Consider the following 25,119-nt stretch of genomic DNA (forward strand, 5'->3'; position numbering starts at 1 on the left):
CTTCTAAGATTATTTAACCTTTTAAGTATGGCGTTTCAGGTGAACTTGAAGATCCCGAAAATAATGTAAATAACTTACTCGAAATTATTGCCATTATGTGATGGCGACACGGTAACCATATAAGTTCATTATTCAGCTGTTTTTCAATGAAAATGTAGATACTCAATGACTTCAAGTCACTACTCAAACTGACAAAGGGAGCTATATTGGGAAGATGCCAATAGGCTGAAGTAGTTATTAACTGTGAACAGCTCCAGAAACATGTTTCAACTAGCAAGACTAATCTTTCAAATGACATCACGGCATGGACGGAGGGGCTAGATCAAGATTATCAGAGAAAGGCGAAGCAACTGCTCCTTAAGTACGCAAACATAATTGATCAGTGTGGTTCCAATCCAGGCCGCACCAAAGTTGTGAAACATCAAATTGTCACTGGAGACGCGAGGCCGATACGTCAAAATCCACAGAGTGTTCCACTGACGAAGCGGGAAGTTGTGAGTCAAATTATACAATAAATGAGCGACAGCGGCGTCATCAAACGATCAGCTAGTCCCTGGAGCTCACCGGTAGTACTTGTAAAGAAGAAGGATGGAAAAATGAGGTTTTGCGTGGACTACCGAAAGTTGAATGACGTTACGAAAAAGGATAACTACCCATTCCCAAGAATTGGCGACACTCTGGACTCGCTCTCTGGTACGAAATGGTTTTCCACACTGGACTTGAAAAGCGGCTACTGGCAACTGGAGGTGAAGGAGGACGACAAAGAGAAAAAAGCCTTCAGCGTCGGAGATAGTTTTTAGCAATTTACACTAATGCCTTTTAGACTATGTAATGCACCAGCTACTTTCGAAAGACTTATGGATGAGGTATTGAAAGGACTACATTGGAAAACACGCTTGGTGTACCTGGACGACATTATCGTATTGGGAAAGAACTTTGATGAACATCTTAAAAACTTAGAGGAAGTTTTCCAGAGAATAGCTGGCGCTGGTCCGAAGTTAAGTCCCAAAAAGTGTGCGCTGTTTAAAAAGGAAGTAAATTATTTGGGTCACAAGGTAACGACAGAAGGTATTCGTACAGCGAATGAAAAGATATAGGCAGTAAAGGATTGGCCAAAACCACAGAATCTGCATGAATTGAGAAGTTTCCTTGGGCTTTGCACATATTACCGCCGATTTGTACCAAATTTTTCCAGCGTAGCCCATAGCCTCCATGAGCTTACAAGAAAAAATAAAGCTTTTGAATGGAAGAAGGAACAAGAAGTGGCTTTCCAAACATTGAAAGAGCGTTTGTGCACTGCCCCAATGTTGGCATATCCAATTCCAGGAGCAACGTTTATTCTAGATACAGATGCGAGCGGATATGCTATAGGAGGCGTTTTATCACAACTGGTCGATGGACAAGAGAAGGTAGTTGCATATTACAGCCGTTCAATTGGAAAACCAGAGAGGAACTATTGCGTTACACGGAGAGAGCTGTTGGCATTGGTAGAGTGCATTAAACATTTTCACAAATACCTCTACGGGCAGCGATTCCGTGTCAGGACAGATCACGCAGCTTTAAAATGGCTTCTGCAGTTCCGTAATCCGGAAGGACAATTGGCACGGTGGATCGAGCGACTACAAAGCTATGACTTTTCCATTTAGCATCGAAAAGGTAGTACCCATCGAAATGCTGATGCAATGTCACGAAGACCATGTAGTTTGGAATGCAATCGCTGTTCAAAGGCCGAGGCTAAAGAAGACATTATATATGTCCGGTTAACGACTATAACAGGTACAGATGAATGGGACAAGGAACAGCTAAGGAAGTGTCCCCTAGAAGATACAGATCTGTCACATGTTATGCAAGGGCTCGAACGAAACGAAAGACCAAACAGAGAAGAGATGTCAGCAGAGAGTCCCATTGCGAAGTCATGTTGGGCACAGCGGAACAGTTTAGAATTGATATCCGGTTACCTTCATCGAATATGGAAGATTGAGGATGGTAAATGCAAGAAGGAACTGATAGTTGTTCCCAAAAATAGGATTCCTGACGTGCTCAGCGAGCTGCATATCGGTCCAAGTGGATGTCATCTTGGAATCACGAAGACGCTCAATAAAATTAAGCAGAGATTCTATTGGGTTGGTTGCCGTCAGTCGATCACCGAGTGGATTGCCAACTGCGAGGTTTGCAACAGAGCGATAGGGCCCAAAACACGAAGTCATGGCCATATGAAGCAGTATATTTCAAGTGCACCATTTGAAACGATCGCCGTGGATGTCGCAGGTCCATTTCCTACTAGCAACCGCGGAAAAAAATACATACTGGTGGTTATGGATTATTTCAGTAAATGGCCAGAGGTATACCCAATTCCAAACCAAGAAGCAGAAGCAGTAGCAGATGTGGTTACAAACGATTGGGTTGCAAGGTATTGGGTACCAATAGAGTTACATTCTGACCAAGGCAGGAATTTTGAATCAGCTGTGTTCCAAGAAATGTGCAAGAAGTTGGGCATTCGGAAACACGGACAACTGCATTGCATCCTCAGTCCGATTTTATGGTGGAACGTTTCAATAGAACATTGAAGGAGCATTTAAGGAAAGTAGTATCATTATTATTGATGGCCTACCGATCGGCAGTACATAAGACAACGGGCCAAACTCCCGCAAAGGTGATTTTTGGCAATGACCTTTGACTGCCAGCTGATTTGAAGTATGGTATAGATGCCGATGCGGAGAGAAATGTCAAGAAATCCACTGGTGTCTTGGAAGAAGAGCTGAGAGAGATACACGATCTGGTAAGGCAACAATCAAAGATTATGAGTGACAAGATGAAAGCGAGGTACGATTCAGCAATTAATTCGGAAGGGTTTCAGGAAGGAGATTTGGTGCTGTTATACTACCTACATCGAAAAAAAGGTTTGTCCCCCAAACTGCAGTGTAATTGGGAGGGCCCATACAAAGTTGTAAGACGGATCAACGATGTAGTGTACCGCATACAAACTATTGGCTAACCACGAACCAGAATGAAAGTGGTTCATTTGGAAAGGCTGGCAGCGTTTAGATCGAGAGATTTGTCTGATCGGGACGAAAGGCGCCCACCTATAGAACTAAGGCCCACTCCCTTTTAAAATAATCATTAACACCTTTCATTTGATTCCCATATCGCACAAACACATTCTAGGGTCACCCTTGGTCCACCTTTATGGCGATATCTCGAAAAGGCGTCCACCTATAGAACTAAGAGCCACTCTCTTTTAAAATACTCACTAACACTTTTCATTTGACTCCCATATCGCACAAACACATTCTAGAGTCACCCCTGGTCCACCTTTATGGCGATATCTCGAAAAGGCGTCCACCTATAGAACTAAGACCCACTCCCTTTTAAAATACTCATTAACACCTTTCATTTGATTCCCATATCGCACAAACACATTCTAGAGTTACCCCTGGTCCACTTTATGGCGATATTTCGAAAAGGTGTCCGCCTATAAAGCTAAGATCCACTCCCTTTTAAAATACTCATTAACACCTTTCATTTGATTCCCATATCGCACAAACACATTCTAGAGTCACCCCTGGTCCACCTTTATGGCGATATTTCGAAAAGGCGTCCGCCTATAGGACTAAGGCCCACTCCCTTTTAAAATACTCATTAACACCTTTCATTTGATTTCCATATCGCACAAACACATTCTAGAGTCACCCCTGGTCCACTTTATGGCGATATTTCGAAAAGGCGTCCGCCTATAGAACTAAGGCCCACTCCCTTTTAAAATACTCATTAACACCTTTCATTTTATACCCATATCGTACAAACACATTCCAGGGTTACCCTAGGTTCATTTTGCTACATGGTAATTTTCCCTTATTTTGTCTCCAAAGCTCTCAACTGAGTATGTAATGTTCGGTAACACCCGAACTTAGCAAAACTTTGCATTTTAAGCTTTATAACAATTTTACAATTCAGTAATTTATTGCTGAAATATCTTAGAATGTTTAACTCCTGAATCCTGAAAACAACAAAAACTTTCTACACCAACATTTTACAGAACTGCCTTCCATATATTCTACGTTTCTGAAATTTTGCATAGGTTATTTTTTCGTCGCTAGGTCTCTAAAAAAACTTTAAATTTTTGAACCACCCTAATGTGTGTATTTTCACAGTTAAAATATGGTATTGATACCATGACAGCATATTTAATGATTAAATACAGAAATGTACACGTACCCCACTAATTAACTTCTATTTGCTTTCAAACAAATTACGTGATTTATTTTATACTGCCATAAAACCAGAGTTGGAACACTGCTCGAAGTTAAGTGGGCTAACATAATCAACATCTTGTGTTAAGTATAAGTGAGGCCTTAATTTCTTATGGATTTAAAGATTTGTTCATCTTTCGCATATTCGAAAAATATAATGACTATTATACGGCTGCTATAGGAGTATAAAAATTCAATTTTAAGCTGGCAAATGTAGCGGAATTTGAGGAGTACTGGAAAGAATATAGATTTGGTGGGGATATTTAAACGTGAAATCAGCTGGTCAAACAGGGCTTCCAGGGACTGATGAAATAGGAGGACGGGAAATGGTCACACATTGATAGTCAGACGGTTCCATCAGGATATGATGCATTAGAATTTTGTAACAACATCTACATTCCACATGCGGAAGGAGATGTACGAAGATTGGTGACAGATACCAAAATTGAATGGGCAGTAAAAAAGTTTGCCTAGTTCAAATCACCGGATCTAGCTATGTTGCAGGTGGGACGATTTTACAATGGCTTAGAACAATATTCAAGAATGGCTCGAAAAGTCATCATACCGAAAGCGGGAAGAACCAGTCAGCTGCATCCGCAAGATTACACGCTTAATAGTTTGGCATCTTTTTTTCTTAAAACTACTACCACCGAAGATCCACACCGAAGATCCTGGGTTCAACTCCCGTGCAAAGTAACATCAGAAATTTGAAAACAGTCTTTGTGCAGTGATTTGCCAAATACTCTGAGTGTATTTCTGCAATTAAAAAATTCTCAGAGAAAACACATCTGCCTTACAAATGCCGTACGGGGTCGGCGTAAAACACACATGTATAGTGCCGAAAATTTGTGGGGGTGGAGGGGACTTAGATTCCATCATCGTCGATTGCGGGATAGAGCTCATCATCCCTGTGATGTACATCGCTTTCTCCTTTAGGGAGACGAGATAAGTATTCCCTCCATAGTCTAAGTACTCTCTGGTCATCGGTTGCAAAGACGTTCTAACAGGAGTTTGCACGTACTTAAAACCCTCTGTGTGTTTGTATGTTTAATGGTGTGTTCAATTTTACTTAAGATAATTAAGAATTAATGAGCTTAACTCCGGTAACTGAAAGGAAGGAAATATTTACTGGCATATTACGATGGTACCAATTAGAAAACTTCCACGTCATCATCCTCAGGCAATTTCGTAATGTTTTTAATTATTTCAACAGGTTTCGCCGGATATCAAACAATAAGTCACCGGATTTTTTAGGAAAATTTGTGGCCTTTATTCATGACGGCTAGCAGCTTTAGCTCCTGGTTCTCAAGCTTCTTTGTATGCATTTTTCTTCCAATAAAGGCGTCTTACATCACTTTTGAACTCGAGGTAGCGTTCACCCACTCTTTTTTTAACGAAGCCCTGTAGGTAGCGTCTTTATTTTGGTTGGAGCGAGGCACTCTTCATAGTACCGGTCATTTTCCATGGTTGACGGTAAACACTTTTTTACTTTGCGGCGGTATGAAGTGTTTTATAGATATGCTCCCACTGCTCCTGAATTCCGTCGGGTTGACTTTGGATCGGGATACAGCCTAGTAGCTTGATGAATATTGTAATGCATGTACCTCGTGCTGGATATGTTCATGTTTCGAGCACCGGCGATGTCGATCAGTCGCAACCTACTAGGAGAGGTTTCATTGTGTAGGCTGAACTTTCCGACTGTGGGTCCAAGAACACCTTCTTTGCCCATCCTGGCGTTAAAGTCGCCAAACACGACATTTATTTTGTGGCGGCGGCAGCGCTCGTCTGTGCGTTCTAAGCTAGGTTGAATGAAATATTAAAAAATGTTGCTTTTTTTGGATAGCAACGAAACGTTCGTTCATAGGCTTGAACGTCAACACTTGGCGATAAAGTCTCTTTCCCACCACGAATCAGATGCCGAAACTGCGCTTACTTGCATGGCCACTCCAGTAAATGTCACATTGGTTGATAGTTTTCTTGCCATTTCTTTTCCATCGCATATCTGCGGTGATGTCGGGTTTTGCGTTGACAGGGCCATCAACCAGCCGGACATTTTCTTATTCTAAATGTGGGCAGTGTCACTCCCATTTTCCAAAATGTTTCCAAATTTCTTTTTCTCATCATAAATTCAAGTTACTTTATAGCGTTTTCTCCATTTTTCGAAATCGTTCGATTTCGTCCATTTTCAGTATCTGTCCATTCTGCGTCCAGATAAGCCAGCATAACAAATTTCATAAAGATATCTCAATTTTTACTCAAGTTATCCCGTTAACGGACGGACGGAAATGGCTAAACCAAAATTTGTTTCGATGCTGATAATCATACCCTTCAAGAAAATGAAATTGAAAGTTGTCAGTCCTTAAAGGAGAAGAGATAGCCCTACCAATGAGTATAACAAATTGATCAGGAAAATGATCTGAGTAAATTTAGAAATGTCCGTCTGTCCATCTGATCATCTGTCCCTTTCAACACAAACTAGCCCCTTAAATTTTTGGGATATCTTGATGAAATTTTGTCAGCGGGTATATTTTGGTGTCGAATTAGACGTTTGTCGGATTCAACCGGGTTAGGGTTAGGGAGATAAGAATATACCCACGATAGGTATGCTTGTCGTAGGTGTCGACTAAAATACCAAATTGATTCAAGGGGTTGTGTAGCGCAACCCTTTTAAAGGTTGCCAGCGCAATATACAGCTCCTCCAACCCAATTCTCAACCTCACCTACCCGTGGAAAATCCTGTTTCATTAACAACTGAGGCTCTCGCGATCCCAAGTTCCTCATCGAACTTGGGAGTGGGGAGGGCGAGAAGGCCTAAAAGGTTTAATATGGTCATATAAATCGTTCCGGAGATGGTGGGGCTAGTACCTTAGTGGTGCTTTGTTACCGGAACGTACCTGATCTATATCCGGCAAAGTACCATCAACATCGATAACACTCCCCAAAGCCTTCGGGGTATGTCTTTGTCTTTGTAATACAATAACAATAACAACATATCATATACAACCGATACCGCAAATTCTCCACATCGCTAGCTAGCGAAGGAGAAGACGAACCCTATACCCCCATCGCCGATGATGGAAAACATGTTCTGGCACCCGACTTAGATGAAGTGGGAACAACAATATCCTGTCTAAAATGGCGCCAGCTAATGACGCCGAGTTGTTCAAATACGGAGGCGGAGAATTGATAAAGAGCATGCATCAACTCCTGTGTAACGCATGTCTCCAGATTGGAACATAAGTGTACTCTGCCCATTCAAAAACAAAGGCGAACCCGCAAACCGCGCCAATTATATTGGAATCAGTCTGCCTAACATCGCGTAAAAGATTCTATCTAGCATACTGTGTGATTTGAGGCTACCAGTGCGGATTCAGAATAGGTAAATTTACTACCAACCAGATTTTCTCTATATGCCAGATCCTTGAGAAGACCCACGATAAGAGAATCGACACTCACCATCTCTTTGTCAACTTAAAAAACAGAAATTGACAGCGGCAAAAGAAGCAGCTTGTATGCTACGATGTCTGAACCTGCAAAGTTAACTAAACCCTACAAAATGACGTTGAGCAACACCTCCAGATCCGGAAGGATTGAAAATAACCTCTCCGAGCCATTCGAAACCAAACAAAATTTCAGATAAGGCAACTCCCTTTCGTGCAATTTCTTTAACATAATCTTGGAGGAGATAATTCCAGCAGCAGAACTAAACCGGTACAATCTGTTATAAAAGCGTGCAATTACTGGCGTATGCTGATGAGATTGATATGATTGGCTTGAACAAACGCGCTGTGAGTTATGCCTGCTTTGGAGTAGATAAAGAGGCAAAAAGTAGGACTTGCGCTAAATGAGGACAAGACGATCTGCTCGCTGTCATCCAATAAAAACTTGGCACATTCGATCGATTTGGCAGCCACGTCACTGTTGACGCTTTTAAATTCGAGACGTCTATTTGGAAACCAGCTGTTAATAAAAGCAATGTCAGCTTAGAAATCAAACAGACAATAACATGACCACACGTGCTAATTTGGACTGAATAGGCAATGGAAAAATTGCTTCTCTATGCGATCTTGTCGTCTTTTACTATGGATCTATAGAATGTCCCTTGTAGTTTAAATAAACAATAGGAAAACAAAATATCTCTCTAGCAGGCCATTAATGTATTGAAAAAAATTTATTACTAAAACATATTTACGTTTTTATATACGGGTGTAAAGGGTTGACTTCCGCTTTAATGTGTGCGCTGCCTTAAGACTTGTATATTTGCACAAGTCAACATTTTTTTTTTTTTTTTTTTTTTTTTTTTTTTGATACATACACTCAGGTCCATGTAGTGAATGATTTCTTTGGCTTAAAAAAAAGAAAACCAAATGAACAAACAGCTAAATCATTTACGAGAGAATTTATATACACCTACAGAGACTTACATACCGCACACCTATATCAATAGGGAGCTAACTGACTAATCCGAAATTTTGAAGTTATGAGTACCTCCGGACTTCCCAACTCCATACCTAACGAATTGTATACTCAGTTTACTCACAGGCAGGCTGTTTTTCGCCTTTTCTGAACATTGCGATATTTTGAGTTGACCGCTTTTTTGATGTACGTCTGCAATATGCAAATACTGTATTTAATACAGTTGCAAAGACGAAAATAGCAGAGGCATTTTTAAACAAATTTTATCAATTACCCAATCTCAAAAACTTTTTCGAAAATTTGTGCCGTCTGAATGAAATTTAGAATTTTTTATTTAGAGCTTCAAGGGTTATTTTAAATATGCAGTTTTGCAGCCCAATAAACTAAGGTGAATCGAAGTAAAAGTATTAAAGAAGGGTGTTAAATTTTCTTACATATGGAAGAAAAAATTGTTTTTTAAATCAGTGCGAACTTTGAGAGACTTGTAACTTGTACTTTGTTGGACTAAAATTGATTGGACTTCGAAACCATATGTACACTCTAACAATTCCGAAAACTTAAAAAAAAAAAAAACACTTTTGGAAGTTTAAGTTCGGGCAAAAAGGAACATCGTACAAGCAGCTGTAAAACAGTTATTTTCATATCAACAATATTCTCTCAAAATTTCATTAAATTTTGTAGATTTTTGTTCGATTTTGATATTAAAAGTTTTGTGAATAGCTTAATTTTGGGGATGGTGCCACACCTAACTTAAAAATTTCCATTTTGCGTTATAATGAGTATCCACTCATAATGTTTCATCAATTTATCGCTCTTTGATAATAAATTATAGCATTTTTTTTTCTAATTACTTGGTATAGACAAATGGGGCGTGGTTATTGTTCGATTTCACCCATTTACAATAACAATCTATTCTGGGCCCAGATACGTCAGTGTCAAAAATTTGCAAAGATATATCTGTTCTGCTCAAGTTATCATTTCAATCAAAACATCGCATCAAAGCTGAAAAAAGGGAGTCTTCATCTATTTTTAAGCGAACAAAAACCACAAACGCACAAAAAAAGGTCACAGGGCTAAAATTACTGACTTCTACTTGTCTCAGTTAACAACAAAAATCGACTGGTAAAAGCCACCACCATTTCTAAGTGTATTCATAACACACACACACCTACACAAAAACACTCTTGGGCAATACCAGCTCATGTACAATAAACACAATACAAACGACTACAACAGATCAAAGCAGAAAGTGACACTGAAGATGGCAATACGTCGAAACCGGTTTGTCTCGAAACCAAATTTGACAAAAGATGAGGGAAAATCGTTCTAATTTACATAAGTTTTCCAACCTGTCGGAAAATCAAAAAAACTAAGAAAATACCTTACCTTGATTTTTTAATGTATAACACTCTTGTGTACAAGTACAATCTGGTTATAAAATAGCACAAGCCGGAAAATCGTTACCATGTTAAAGAAAAAAAATAAAAAAATTTTAATTTAAAAATATTCACGTATACAGATTGGAGAAACGAGCAAATTTTCTAAATTGGGCAGGATGAGTTGAAATTTTTTTTTTTAATGGACGCTGTATCAGCGCGCTGTCTTCAAGTGACCCAATGAAACCAGGCTAGCTCTATTCACGTCATTAATTTATTTTAACATATATTCTTTTTCTTTTTTTATTGTAGTGAGGGGTTGACAATGACTGCGAAATTCTATTTGAATTGTTTATAGTAACAAACGAGAACTAGGAAGGATCTGAGTTCTCTCGGCAAAGTGAGATTGCTCATTGGATATCTTTATGTTGCCTTGGTGAAGCGCGGTTATAATTATGCAGTTCGATATGCTCTTCGTCTGTATAAACGTACGCGAACTTGCCGATATATTGTTTAGGGATATCATTTACGCATCTTTGAAAAATGGAGGGAGCTTTTTTCAGGCCGAACGAAGGAATTCGTATTAAGCTCCATTGACACTAAAGGCATTTTTTTTTCTCTCAGATTCATTGATAGTGATCTGATTGAAGTCAGACTCTAAATCTAAATTTGTAAATACTATTGCGTTACTTAAATCCTCTGTGGTCCTAGCCAAATCAGGTATTGGGTATCTACTGTAATTGTATGAGCGTTCCGCTTTTGAAAGTCTACAACCATTTGCCGTGTTCATCGGTACCTTTCTTAGCGACTGCCGAAATGGGTGAGTTGTATGGACCTTTGCTGGGTTGGATTACTTAATTTTCTAGAAGTTCATTAATTTCTTGGTTAATGAACTCTTTATCTGATATTGGATACGGATATTGCTTGCCGAGTCGTTGATGGTCAGCAATTTTTCAAACATAGATATCTGCTCAGCTACAAATGCGATTTCATCAGCTGAGCGTAAACTATATAATAAATAAGTGTAAGGAGCGATAACCTCTGAAGAGATTTTAGGCTGAGCTTCTCTCCCAATTTGCGCTGTGCTCCTTTTAATTTTTCCTACAAATTGGCTGGACTGGACTTACTTGTTTAATGCCAACTTCGAACGGCATCTGCACGGCAAATTAGTTTTTACTGCCGAGAAGCGACCCCGCTTAGAAGAATTTGCCTCTAATCGAAAAAACTTATTTCTAAAATTTTGACGTTGCTTTGCTGGGCGCGTGAACCCAGGATCTTCGGTGTAGTCGGCGGAGCACGCTATCATCGCACCACAGCCGCCGTGCTTTCACTTAAACAAAACTTTTTACATAGATATACACATTTTTGTGCTCATATCTATGATATTCATTTATGCATTATTTCTTGGTTTTGTTTTATTTTTTTTCGATTTCTCGTACTGCTGATAATAACAATCAATGCCATTATACCCCACGTCAGTGAAATAAGCCAACATAGAACATATTAGAGGTATGACTGAGAGTGTAAATATGATAATTCACGTTAACAAAATATTCATATTAAACTAACCATTAATTAAATTTTTTATTACGGGGCATAGGAAGTGAGCATAAAATTAAGTCAGTTTACTTAATTTCTAACCAGAATATGTTGTTTCCGGGTTTGCTAATTGAAACAGAATATTATATTTTTTGAAAGTGCGCCAATCAATAATTTCGAATCACGAATTAGTTCAGCAGGTTTTCGATATAATTTACTTTTACATGGGGAGTATTTCTCACCTATTTTGTTACATTGTTGTTGTATTCATATTCATTTATTCACAAAGTTGGCCTAAATTTACTCACAATATTTTGATGTATCGTTGTTAAATATTTTTAGGGAAACTTTTTTGGGATTTAACACCAGAGTTGTCAATAAATATGCGTGCGTAGAACTTAACCCCCCAAACATGTTGGATGGATGCACCTTAGCTATGAGCCTCATGCCAATAGTGTAGATTTAACAAAGCAACTACGAAATACAATTTTAAATTTTTTCTTTAAATTGTTTTATTTAATTCTAGGCGAATCCATACCAGGTGGTGGCAAAGCGAATTCAACCAATTCGCCGTGCAGAAGAATGTCAAGTCAAAAGAAAATTTTCATTGATTTCGATTAATTGACATATTGTAGTACCAGGCGTTGTATGGAAAATAATCAAGAAGAAGCAATCAGCTGTTGGGATAACACCACCTTTACTGAATTCGCCTTGGGATAGCAACACCTGGTACTGAATTCGCCTTTTTAAACGGTTTTATTTAGGTTGACTTGACAGGCTGCACGGCCGTTGTAAACGAATCTTGTAATTAAAATTTAAGTAACTTCCCGATAAGCTACATGCTTGAAACTTGGAATGTAGTTCAGAACCCGATAACAATGCAATAATAAGGAAAAGATCGCCGCTAGGTGGCGCAAGGTACGAGATATTCGCAAAATTCGCAATTGTGGTCCAATTTGGATCGAGATATTCACAAAAATCGTATTTGTGGCCCGATTTGGCTCATATTTGGAACACATAATACATGCAAGAATAGAAATCGGCCTGTAAAAAAATCGCCGCTAGGTGGCGCATGGATCTAGATATTCATAAAAATCGTATTTGTGGCCCGATTTGGCTCATATTTGGAACACATAATACATGCAAGAATAAAAAGAGACTCATGAAAAAAAATCGCCACTAGGTGGCGCAAGGATCGAGATATTCACAAAAATCTTATTTGTGGTCCAATTTGATTTGGTCCATATTTGGAACACATAATTCATGCAAGAATAGAAATCGACCTGTGAAAAAAAATCGCCGCTAGGTGGCGCATGGATCGAGATATTCAAAAAAATCGTATTTTTGGTCCGATTTGGCTCATATTTGGAACACATAATACATGTAAGAATAAAAAGCGACTTATGAAAAAAAATCGCCGCTAAGTGGCGCAAGGATCGAGATATTCACAAAAATCGTATTTGTGGTCCGATTTGGCTCATGCTTGGAACACATAATACATACAAGTATAGAAAGCGACCTATCAAAAAATCGCCGCTAGGTCACGCAAGGATCGAGATGTTCACAAAAATCGTTTTTGTGGTCCGATTTGATTTGGTCCATATTTGGAACACATAATACATGCAAGAATAGAAATCGACCTGTGAAAAAAAATCCCCGCTAGGTGGCGCATGGATCGAGATATTCACAAAAATCGTATTTGTAGTCCGATTTGGCTCATATTTGGAACACATAATACATGCAAGAATAAAAAGCGACTTTTGAAAAAAATCGCCGCTAGGTGGCGCAAGGATCGAGATATTCACAACAATCGTATTTGTTGTCCGATTTGATTTGGTCCATATTTGGAACACATAATACATACATGAATAGAAAGCTACCTATGATGCCCGATTTTGCTCATATTTGGAATAAATATTGCATACAGTCCGGTAGAAGTGACATCAAAATATTTTGGAGTTGGAGGAGGGACAAGCATACGTAGCGCAGAGTCGAGTAAAGTCTTCGGAAGGATTATGTATTGAGAACTTAGGTTGTAAGAAATTGTCAGGAAAGAGTCCTTGTAATAATGAATCACTAAATTAATTAAATAGAATGAGAAATAATAGGCAATTAAATAAAGACTAAAAACTTCAAAATAAAATAATTTAAAAAAATTTTAATTAAACGGTTTTATCATCTATATTTAATTAGCGAGCTTTGCTCATATTGCTTTATACAATGGTTTTTGTTATTGATATTAGAGAAAAATTGTAAGTTTACAAACGGCGATGGTTACTAGGACATGTTTCTGAATTTCACTTCTTCATCAGCTAGCTTTTCGGGAGCTGAGCGTTGAACTCGAATCTACAACATTCATATCAGCTACTAAGCCATATGAATGTCCCGTTGTTCGCTGTACAATTGTTCTCTCAATCAATTGGTCAAAAGCGCGCCTAAAAATCATATCCACACTATTAGGAATAAACTACATACAGAGTGTATGTGCCTACATGGTTATTAAAAGGAATAGAAAAAAAAAGGCAACTCTTAGAAACGGTTTTATTGAAAACAATACGTACATCTAATCTAATATATCTTTTCTATATCTAATATCTAATCTAATCTAATATCTAATATATATTATAAATGGCAAAGTTTGGATGTGAAGATGTTTGGATGTTTGGATGTTTGTCCAGACGTTTGTCTTTGTGACTCAATAACGCAAGAACGGCTGGACCGATTTGGATGAAATTTTGCACACATATAGCCAATAGTCTAGAAGGATCTACTAGCTATATATTTTTCAAAAGGGGCGTGGTCCCCGCCCCCTAGGAACAGTTATAATTTAATTATTATATTTTTTCGTCTTTGCGACTGAATCACGCCAGAATGGCTACACGGATTTTGATGAAATTTGGGACACAGACAGTAGTCTACTAGCGAAATTTTTTTCGAACATGGAAAGAGGGGTGGGGGTCCCACGACCCCTTCGAGAAATTATTATTCATAATTTTTACACATTATAACTTTACGTATACTTGCCTTCACCAATATCACAGACTCAAGGGGTCAAATAAGTCGAGGGCTTACAAAGTAAGCAGTGACACCCTCCGCCCGCCCCCCTTTATCTCCCCCTCTGGTGTAAAATCCATAAATTGTTATAACTCAATTTAATTTTCTCCTAAATCAATAGTTTTTGGTATCTGGTACATACAGAACGAGATCTAGACAATTTTGGAGGAACGATCAGTGGTCCTCTCCTCTACTCCCGCCATCCACCCCCCTTCAATTGTTTTTATTAGCACGCTTTTATTAGCTTTACCTGTATGTTTCTATCTAACTTTTTATTCGCTCCAATGCGCCTGCTACCTTATTAACATGGTTTTATAATTAGCTTCACCTTATTTGTAATCCCGTAAGGGTCATATCGAGACCCTTCCGGGATAATTTCTGGATGGTTTTCGGGATCGGTCCGGGATTACGCCGGGGTAATTTCGGGACTTTTTCGGGACTATTTCGGGATCATTTTGGGACCCTTCCGGGATCATTTCTGTATAGTTTTCGGATCCGTCCGGGATCCCGTCGGGGTACTTTCGGGATCATGTGCGTACCTTCGAGAGATAAATTGTTGATGGTTTCCGGGACCATTACGGAACTTTTTCGGGGTTATTTTGGGTCCCTTTAGGCATCATTTCTGGATGGTCCTCGGGATTCGTCCGGCATCCCGTCGGGATCATTTTGGGACTTTTTCGCGACTAATACGGAATCATTCGGCATCATTTCTGGATGGTTTTCGGGATCCGTCCGGGATCTCGTCGGGGTCATTTGGGGACTTTTTCGGGATCACTTGGGGTCCCCCCAAGATAATTTCTGGATGGATTTCGGGATCTGTCCGGGATCCCGTCAGGGTCATTTAGGGTGTGTTCGAGATCCCGTCAGGGTCATTTCGGGACTTCTTCGGGACTATATCGGGATCATTTCTGGAGGGTTTATGGGATCCGTCCATGACACCTTAAGGGTCATTTCGGGACTATTAGGTGATCATTTGAGGACCTTTCCGGCATCACTTCTGGATGATTTTCGGTATCCGTTCGGGATCCCGTCGGAATCATTGCGGGACTTTTTCGGAATCATTTGGGATTCCGTCCGCCATCATTTCTGGATGGTTTTCGGGATTTGTCCGGGATCCAGTCGGGGTTATTTCGGGACCTTTTCGGGGCTAATACGGGATAATTTGGGGATCCTCTAGGGGTCGTTTCGTGACTTTTTCTGTATTATTTCGGGATCATTTTGGGACCCTTTCGGCATAATTTCTTGATGGTTTGCCGGATCCATCAGGGTCATTTAGGGACCATTTTGAGATCATTTGTGGACCCTTCCGAGATCATTTCTGGATCCGTCCGGGATGCCGTAGGAGCCATTTCGGGATTTTTTGTTACTTTTCCGGGATAGTTATTGCACCCTTCCGGGATCATTTCTGGATCTGTGCGGAATCCCACCTGGGTCATTTCCGGACTATTTCGGGATCATTTTGGGATCCTTTCGGAAGAATTTCTGTATGGTTTTCGCGATCCGTCGTGGATCCCCTCGGAGCCATTTTGGAACTTTTTCTGGAGTATGTCGGGATAATTTAGGGACCCTTCCTGGATATTTTCTGGATGGCTTTTGAGATCCGCCCGGGAGCCCGTCAGGGTCATTTCGGAACCTTTTCGGGATCATTTTGGAACACTTTTAGAGATCATTTCTGAGTGGTTCTCTGGATACGTCTAGAATCGTGTCGCTGTCATTTAGAGTTTTTTGGGACTATTCGGGGAACTTTTGGAGACCCTTTCGGGGCATTTCTGGATGGTTTTCTGGATCCGTCCGCGATAGCGTGTGGGCCATTTCGTAGCTTTTCCTGGATAATTTCGGGATCATTTGGGATCCTATCAGGTTATCAGCTCATTTAGTTCTTTTTTTTACTCAATTACAAAAATAAAATGCATTAAACAGAAAACAAAATTTTAAACAGATAATAAGCAGGCTAACGCGAATAGCCCATATATTTAAATTTCTCCTTGCGGACGGGGCCGCGGGTAAAGGCTAGTATATTATAAATGGGAAAGTTTGGATGTTTAGATGTTTGGATGTTTGGATGTTTGTCCAGACGTTTGTCTTTGTGACTCAATCACGCAAGAACGGCTGGACCGATTTGGATGAAATTTTGCACACATATAGCCAATAGTCTAGAAGGATCTACTAGCTATATATTTTTCAAAAGGGGCGTGGTCGCCGTCCCCTAGGAACAGTTATAATTTAATTATTATATTTTTTCGTCTTTGTGACTGAATCACGCCAGAACGGCTACACGGATTTTGATGAAATTTGGGACACAGACAGTAGTCTACTAGCGAAATTTTTTTCGAACATGGAAAGAGGGGTAGGAGTCCCACGACCCCTTCGAGCAATTACTTTTTAATAATTTTTACACATTATAACTTTACGTATACTGGCCTTCACCAATATCACAGACTCAAGGGGTCAAATAAGTCGAGGGCTTACAAAGTAAGCAGTGACACCCTCCGCCCCCCTTCTTCTGCCCCTCTGGTGTAAAATCTATAAATTGTTATAACTCAATATACATTTTCTACTAAATCAATAGTTTTTGGTATCTGGCACATACAGTTTATAATTAGCTTCACCTTGTTTGTAATCCCGTAAGGGTCATATCGAGACCCTTACGGGATCATTTCTGAATGGTTTTCGGGATCGGTCCGGGATCCCGCCGGGATAATTTCGGGACAATTTCGGGATTATATGGGGTACATTCCGGCATAATTTCTAGATGGTTTTCTGGATCCGTCCGGGATCCCATCGGGGTAATTTCGGGACTTTTTCTCCACTAATACGGGATCATTTGGGGTAGCTTCCGGCATCATTGCTAGATGGTTTTCGGGATCCTTCCGTGATCCCGTCAAGGTCATTTCGGGGCTATTTCGGGATCATTTGAGGTACCTTCCGGCATCATTTCTAGATGGTTTTCGGGATCCGTCCGGGATCCCGTCAGGGTCATTTCGGGACTATTTCGGGATCATTTGGGGTACCTTCCGGCACCATTTCTAGATGGTTTTCGGGATCCGTCCGTGATCCCGTCAAGGTCATTTCGGGTCTATTTCGGGATCATTTGAGGTACCTTCCGGCATCATTTCTAGATGGTTTTCGGGATCCGTCCGGGATCCCGTCGGGGTCATTTCGGGAATTTTTCTCGACTAATACGGGATTATTTGGGGACGCTTTCGGCATCATTTCTGGATGGTTTTCGTGATCCGTCCGGGATCCCGTCGGGGTCATTTTGGGACAATTTCGGGATCATATGGGGTACATTCCGGCATCATTTCTAGATGGTTTTCTGGATCCGTCCGGGATCCCATCGGGGTAATTTCGGGACTTTTTCTCCACTAATACGGGATCATTTGGGGTAGCTTCCGGCATCATTGCTAGATGGTTTTCGGGGCTATTTCGGGATCATTTGAGGTACCTTCCGGCATCATTTCTAGATGGTTTTCGGGATCCGTCCGGTATCCCGTCAGGGTCATTTCGGGACTATTTCGGGATCATTTGGGGTACCTTCCGGCACCATTTCTAGATGGTTTTCGGGATCCGTCCGTGATCCCGTCAAGGTCATTTCGGGGCTATTTCGGGATCATTTGAGGTACCTTTCGGCATCATTTCTAGATGGTTTTCGGGATCCGTCCGGGATCCCGTCGGGGTCATTTCGGGAATTTTTCTCGACTAATACGGGATTTTTTGGGGACGCTTTCGGCATCATTTCTGGATGGTTTTCGGGATCCATCCGGGATCCCGACGGGGTCATTTCAGGGCTTTTTCTCGACTAAGACGGGATCATTTGGGGACCCTTTCGGCAATATTTCTGGATGCTTTTCGGTATCCGTCAGGAATCCCGTCGGGGTCATTTCGGGACTTTTTCGGGACTAATACGGGATAATTAGGGGAGCCTTTCGGCATCATTTCTGTATGGTATTCGGGATCGTTTGGGGTCCATTCCGACATAATTTCTGGATGGTTTTAGGTCATTTCGGGACTATTAGAGGATCATTTGAGGACCTTTCCGGCATCATTTCCGGATAGTTTTTGGGATCCGTGCGGGATCCCGTCGGCGTAAATTCTGGACTTTTCCGAGATTATTTCGGTATTATTTTGGGGCCCTTCCATGATCATTTCTGGATGGATTTCGATATCTGTCCGGGATCCCGTCAGGGTCATTTAGGAGTCCGTTCGAGATCCCGTCAGGGTCATTTCGGGACTATTAGGGGATCATTTGAGGACCTTACCGCCATCATTTCTGGATAGTTTTCGGAATCCATCTGGGATACCGTCGTGGTCATTTCAGGACTTTTTCGGGACTAATACGGGATCATTTTTATTTAATTATCTTATCAACACCCTAGATTGATGACGAGTGTGGTGACTAGTACCTATGACCTACCTAATTATTTTCTAGCTTTTAGTATTATAATTACTTGATGCAAGTATTGTTTTCAATAAAACCGTTTAACTTAAAACAAATTTTTAATTATTTATTTTATACTAGCCTTTACCCGCGGCCCCGTCCGCAAGGAGAAAATAAAATATATGGGCTATTCACGTTAGCCTGCTTATCAAGGTATCTGTTTAAAAACGTCCCGAAATAAATCTGACGGGATCCCCGACAGATCCCGAAAATTATCCCGAAATTAACCCGGAGGGGTCCCAAAATGATTCCGAAATAGTCCCGAAAGAGTCCCGAAATTACCCTTACGCGATCCCGGAAGGATCCCGAAAACCATCCAAAATTGATCTCTGAAGGGTTCGCAAAAGTCCCGAAAAAACTCCGACGGGATCTCGGACAGATCCCGAAAATCATACAAAATTATCCCGGAAGGGTCACAAAATGATCCCGTAATAGTCTCGAGAAAGTCGCGGAATAACTCCGACGGGATTCCGGACAGATCCCGAAAACCATACAGAAATTATCCCTGTATTATCCTCAAATGATCCCGAGATACTCCCTAAAAAGTCCCGAAATATTTTTGACAGAACCCGATAAAGCCCTGAAAAAGTTCCGAAAGTACGCTGACGAGATTTCGTACGGATCGCGAACACCATCCCTAAATAATGTCGGAAGGGTCTCCAAATGATCACGAAATAGTCCCGAAAAAGTCCCGAAATGACCGTGACGGGATCCCAAAAACCATCCAAAAATGACTCTGGAGGGATTTCCAAATGATCGCGGAAAATTCCCGAAATAACTCCGACGGTATCCCGGACGAGTCCCGAAAATCATTCAGAAATTATCCCGAAATGGTCCCAAAACGATCTCCAAATAGTCCCGAAAAACTACGGCGGGATACGGGACAGCTCATCCAGAAATTATCCCGGAGGGGTCCTAAAATGTTTCCGAAATAGTCCCGAAATGACCCTGACGGGATCCCGGAAGGATCCCGAAAATCATCCAGAATTTACCTCTGAAAGGTTCGCAAATGATTCCGAAATAACCCGAAAAAGTCCCGAAAAACAACTCAGATGGGATACCGGACAGATCCCGAAAATAATCCAGAAATTATCCCGGAGGGGTCCCAAATGATTCCGAAATAGTCCCGAAAAACTCCCGAAATAACCCGGATGCATCCCGAAAACTTCCCAAAAATGATCCCGGAAGGGTCCCAAAATGATACCGAAATAGTCCCGGAAAAGTCCTGATATGACACACCGGGATCCCCAAAACCATCCAGAAATGATGCGGGAAGGGTTAACAAATGATCCCGAAATAGTCCCGAGACGTCCCTGATGGTATCCCGAATACCGTCTAGAAATGACCCCGGAATAGTCCTGAAAAAGTACCAAAATAACGCCGACGAGATCCCGGACGAATACTGAAAACCATCCTAAAATGATCCCGAAAAAGTCCCGAAGTGACCCTGACGGTATCCCGTACGGATCCCGAAAACCATCCATAAATGATGCCGAAAGGCTCCCCAAATAATACCGTATTAATCCCGAAAAAATCCCGATAGGATTCCTGACGGATCCCGAAAACCATTCAGAAATTATGCCGGAAGGAACCCCAAATGATCACGAAATAGTCCCGAAATGACCCTGACGGGATCACGGACGGATCCCGAAAACCATCTAGCGATGATGCCGAAAGCGTCCCCAAATGATCCTATATTAATCGAGAAAAAGTTCCGAAATTACCCTGACGGGATCCCGGACGGATCCAGAAAACCATCTAGAAATGAAGCAGGAATGTACCCCAAATGATCCCTAAATAGCCCCGAAATTAACCTAACGGGATCACGGACGGATCCCGAAAACCATCTAGCAATGATGCCGGAAGCTACCCCAAATGATCCCGCATTAGTCGAGAAAAAGTCCCGAAATTACTCCGATGGGATCCCGCACGGATCCAGAAAACCATCTAGAAATGAAGCCGGAAGGTACCCCAAATGATCCCGGAATAGTCCCGAAATGACCCTGACGGGGTCCCTAACGGATCCCGAAAACCATCTAGCAATGATGCCGGAAGATACCCCAAATTATCCCGTATTAGTCGAGAAAAAGTCCAGAAATGACCCGACGTGATCCCTGATGGATCCCCAAAACCATCTAGAAATGATGCCGCAGGGCACCCCAAATTACCTTGACGGGATCCCGGACGGATCCCGAAAACCATCCACAAATGATCCCATCTTAGTCGAGTAAAAGTTCCGAAATGACCCCGACGGGATCACGGACGGATCCCGAAAACCGCCCAGAAATGATGCCGGAAGGGTCCCCAAATGATCGCGAAATAGTCTCGAAATCATCCAGGAATAGTCCCGAAAATGTCCCAAAATAACCCCGACGGGATCCCGGACGGATCCCGAAAACTGTACAGAAATGATCCCGGAAGGGTCCCAAAATGATCCCGAAATAGTCCCGAAAAAGTCCCGAAATGACCCCGGCGGGATCCTGAAAACCATCCAGAAATGATGCCGGAAGGGTCTCGATATGACCCAAACGGCATAACAAATAGGGTGAAGATAATTATAAAACCATGTTAATAAGGCAGCAGGCACGTTGGAGCGAATGCAGAGTTACAAAGAAAGATACAGGTAAAGCTAATAAAAGCGTGCTAATAAAAACAATTGAAGGAGGGCGGATGGCGGGAGGAGGAGAGTACCACTGATCGTTTTTCCAAAATTGTTTAGATCTCGATCTGTATGAGCCAGATACCAAAAATTATTGATTTAGGAGAAAATTTGCATTGAGTTATAACAATTTATAGATTTTTCTCGAGAGGGGGAAAGGAGGGGGTGGTGTATCACTGCTCATTTTGTAACCCTTCGACTTATTTGACCCATTGAGTTTGTAATATTGGTGAAGGTCAGTATACGTTAAGTTATACTGTGTAAAAATTATTAAAAAATAATTATTCGAAGGGGTCGTGGGACCTCCGCCACCCTTTCCATGTTCGAAAAAAATGTCGCCAGTAGAGTATTGTCTGTGTTCCAAATTTCATCAAAATCCGTGAAGCCGTTCTGGCGTGATTCAGTCACATATACGAAAAAATACAATAATTAAATTATAACTGTTCCTAGGGGGCGGGGACCACCCCCTTTTCAAAATATAGCTAGTAGTTCCTTCCAGACTATTGGCTATATGTGTGCCAAATTTCATCCAAATCCGTCCAGCCGTTCTTGCGTGATTGAGTCACAAAGACAAACGTCTGGACAAACATACAAACATACAAACATCCAAACTTTCCCATTTATAATCTACTAGCCTTTACCCGCGGCCCCGTCCGCAATAAAATATATGTGCTATTCACGTTAGCCTGCTTATCAAGTTAACTGTTTAAAAATTATTTTGTCTAATGTATTTTATTTTTGTAATTTAGTAAAAAAAAAAAGAACTAAATGAGAAAATAAGCTGATAGGTACGCTTACATGAATAGTATAATACAGTTTTCTTGAATTAAAAAAAAAATACATTTTGTTTTTAAATTAAATTATCTGATATGAGAGGGGTGAAAGAATTACTACTCATAGAACAAAGGAGTGAAACTACAATTAGCTAAAACCAAAGAGAATTTTTTAGATGAAAATAGTGTTGCTTTTTCGGGTATTTAGTTGGTTAAAATATTACAAAAAGTGTAATTATAGTTATAACAGTTCGTTACACGATTCATTTAAAAAACTCAAAAATAGAACGAAAAACCTCTGTTAGATTGAAGATAAAACACACCGAATTTTACTTACTAATAATTAGCAGCAAATCCCCGGCCATAAAAGCTCATAATTTAAAAAGGCATGTGTGCTGAACTACCGGTTGCGAAGAGACCTAAAATGATCCCGGAAGTGTCCCAAGGTGATACTAAAATTTCCGGACAGATCTTGAAAATCATCCAGAAATTAACCAGGAGGGGTCCCAAAATGATTCCGAAATAGTCCCGAAAAATTCCTGAAATGACCCTGACAGGATCCCGAAAACCATCCAGAATTGATCTCTGAAGGATCCGCAAATGATTCCGAAATTGTCCGGAAAAAGTCCAGAAAAACTCCGACGGAATCCCGAACAGATCCCGAAAATCATACAGAAATTATCCCGCAAGGGTCCCAAAATGATCCCGAAATAATCCAGAAAAAAGTCCCGAAATAACTCCGACGGGATCCCGGACAGATCCCGAAAACGACCCGTAAATTATCCAGGAGGGGTCCCAAAATGTTCCTGACGGGATCCTGCAGGGATTCCGAAAATCATCCAGAAATTATCTCTGAAGAATCTATCCAGAAATGATCCCGAAATACGCCCAAAAAAGTCCCGAAATGTTTTTGACGGAACCCGATATAGCCCTGAAAAAGTTCCGAAAGTTCGCTGACGAGATTCCGTATGGATCCCGAATTAATGCCGGAAGGGTCTCCAAATGATCTCGAAATAGTCCCGAAAAGTCCCCATTTGACCCTGACGGGATCACCAAAACCATCCATGAATTCGCGGACGGATCCCGAAACCCATCCACAAATTATCCCGAAATGGTCCCAAAATGATCCCGAAATATTTCCGAAAAGACGCGAAATAACCCTGATGGGATCCCGGACGGATCCCGAAACCCATCCAGAAATGATGTCGAGAGGGTCCCCATATGATCCCGTAATAATACAAAAAAAGTCACGAAATGACCCCTAATGGGTCCCCATATGATCCCGAAATAGTCCCGGAAAAGTCGCGAAATTACCCTGATGGGTTCCCGTACAGATCCCGAAATCCATCCAGAAATGATTCCGGAAGGGTCGCTAAACGATCCCGTATTAGTCCCGAAAAAGTCCCGAAATGCCCCAACGGGTTCCCAAACGGATCCCGAAAACCATCTAGAAGTGATACCGAAAGGCTCCCCAAATGATCCCGTATTAGTCCCGAAATCCATCCAGAAATTATGCCGGAAGGGACACCAAATGATCCCGAAAAAGTCACGAAATGACCTCGACGGGATCCCGGATGGATGCCGAAAACCATACAGAAATGATGTCGGAAAATACCCCAAATTATCCCGAAAAAGTCCGAAATGATACCGACGGGATCCCGGACGGATCCCGAAAACTATCCAGAAATGATGCCGGAAAGGTCCTCAAATGATCCCCTAATAGTCCCGAAATTACCCTGCTGGGATCCCGAAGGTATCCCGAAAACCATCCAGAAAAGATCCGGAAGGGACCCCAAGTTAACCCGCAAAGTGCCGAAATGACCCCGACGGGATCCCGGACGGATACCGAAAACCATCCAGATAGGATGCCGGAAAGATCCTCAATTTATCCCCTAATAGTCCCGAAATGACCCTGACGGGCTTCCCGATGGATCCCGAAAACTATCCAGAAATGATGCCGAAAGGGTCCCCAAATGATCCCGTATTAGTCGAGAAAAAGTCCCGAAATGACCCCGACGGGATCCCGGACGAATCCCGAAAACCATCCAGAAATGATGCCGCAGGGGACTCCAAATGATCCCGAAAAAGTATCAAAATGACCCCGACCCAAAATGATGCTGGAAGGGACCCCAAATGATCCCGAAAAAGTCCCGGAATAATCCCAACGGGATCCCGGAAGGATACCGAAAACCATCCAGATGTGATCCCGGTAGGTACCCCAAATGATCCCGAAATAGTCCCGAAATGAACCCGTCGAGATCCCCGACGGATCCCGGAAACTATGCAGAAACGATGCCGGAAAGGTCCTCGAATGATCCCCTAATAGTCCCGAAATGATCCCGGACGGATCCCGGACGGATCCCAAAAACCATTCGGAAATGATGCCGAAAGGGTGTCCCAAATGATCCCGCCTTAGTCGAGAAAAAGTCCCAAAATGACCCCGTCGAGATCCCCGACGGATCCCGGAAACTATGCATAAATGATTCCGCAAAGGTCTTCAAATGATCCCCTAATAGTCCCAAAATGATCCCCTACGGATCCCGGAAACTATGCAGAAATGATGCCGGAAAGGTCTTCAAATGATCCCCTAATAGTCCCGAAATTATCCCGGACG

The sequence above is a fragment of the Eurosta solidaginis genome, chromosome 3 (assembly GCF_040869045.1).
Source record: "Eurosta solidaginis isolate ZX-2024a chromosome 3, ASM4086904v1, whole genome shotgun sequence".
NCBI lineage: Eukaryota > Metazoa > Arthropoda > Insecta > Diptera > Tephritidae > Eurosta > Eurosta solidaginis.